This window comes from Papilio polytes, unplaced genomic scaffold (assembly GCF_000836215.1).
Source record: "Papilio polytes unplaced genomic scaffold, Ppol_1.0 DF824146.1, whole genome shotgun sequence".
Lineage (NCBI taxonomy): Eukaryota > Metazoa > Arthropoda > Insecta > Lepidoptera > Papilionidae > Papilio > Papilio polytes.
In genome coordinates, this window is record NW_013525058.1 from 3,358,842 (window position 1) to 3,359,850 (window position 1,009).

The following is a 1,009-nucleotide window of genomic DNA, read 5'->3' on the forward strand; positions in this document are numbered from 1 at the left end:
AAGTCCCGTAGGTTGTATCTCAACGTTGAAATTCTATTTAAAAATTTGAAGATAGAAACTAGAAAAAAGCAGTAATGTAGTTTAGTTGAAACGTAAACACAGTATGCACACATACGCAGTAAGTTATAGGGGCGAAAACTAAAACGTAGGAGAACGAATACATGAAAGGGTTTTCACGATATAACTACGCAGTAATGCGCAGTCGTATGTGTAGCCGGTGTGCATGTATGTTTATATAACGAGCGCAATCAACAGTTAACACATGTTTGCAGTTAACTCATATAGCAAGTTGAACGTATGTGTACTAGATATTAAGTTACATTCGCACTTCGCACTTTTAAACATCATAATAACGAGACCCTAATGAAGAACACGAATGTTTTGGCTACTTTTAAAGCTATATTATTTGCATAAGAAACGCGAAAGTATCAGTTGTCCTCTAAGTAAGAAGCAAAAGTATTATGGTGGAAAAAAACTACGGTTTTAATTGTACTAAATTTTTAGTCACTCCTTTTCGCTATCTTAGAACGTAATTTGTACTTGTTGTGATCAATACTTTCTTTCGTAAAGGACGCTTGTGTCAAATTACAACTCTTTAGTTATTCAGTTACAAATCTTTCGTTTCTCGACATAATGCAACTGCGAAGAAAAGGCGTATTTCGGTGAAAAACTGACAACAAATCTTGTAGAAATAGAAGGTTCACCTCGCGAGTCTATTTTTCATATAACGTAAACAAAACAAGGACAAAATTAACGCAACAGTTTGAGTGTTAATTTGTTTTCCATTTGATTTCTTTATCATTATAAACCGTTACAGCTATGCATACAGTACTTTTTCGTTCATAAGTACACTTCGATTTTTAGCACTAATATATAAAAACAATAACAACAGACATAAAACAGAATTTCCTAGGAAGGCTACAATAATGCAACAAAATGCAACCTTAACGTAACTGCATATATTCCGAGGTCATGTCTTTTGTTTTTTCCGGCTCGCTGCATTACAAGG

At 34.0% G+C, this 1,009-nt stretch overlaps 1 protein-coding gene across 1 annotated transcript in view; it reads right to left on the bottom strand.

Moving 5' to 3' along the window:
- Positions 1-963, bottom strand: part of LOC106111925 (carboxypeptidase N subunit 2-like) — a 6,343-nt gene extending 5,380 nt beyond the window's left edge. Inside the window, exon 1 of the mRNA XM_013294130.1 lies at positions 944-963. The gene's annotated coding sequence lies outside the window, so the exon portion shown is untranslated. The remainder of the gene's footprint in view (positions 1-943) is intronic.
- Positions 964-1,009: the final 46 nt, after the last annotated feature.